We start from the raw sequence: 277 nt of genomic DNA on the forward strand, positions 1-277 counted from the left end.
TGTGGGTTTTCTTATACAGAGAGCTGAAAAAGGAACCAAACACCTTCACATTTACTTCAGCTCTTGCCGGGGTGGACGTCGTGGTTCTTGCCTGAGGTCTGGCCTGACTGAGCTTTTGCCACAAACACAACCGGCATTAACTTCTGGTGGGAAGCCTGTTGGGGATCAAGTCCCTGTTGCGACTGCAGATACGAACTGGAGGTGTGATGCTAATAATTATGAATAATGACGGTAAAATTCAGCCAAATGAGTTTCAGCTACAACATCATGACAACAT

This window comes from Stegastes partitus, unplaced genomic scaffold (genome assembly GCF_000690725.1).
Source record: "Stegastes partitus isolate 25-593 unplaced genomic scaffold, Stegastes_partitus-1.0.2 Scaffold386, whole genome shotgun sequence".
Lineage (NCBI taxonomy): Eukaryota > Metazoa > Chordata > Actinopteri > Pomacentridae > Stegastes > Stegastes partitus.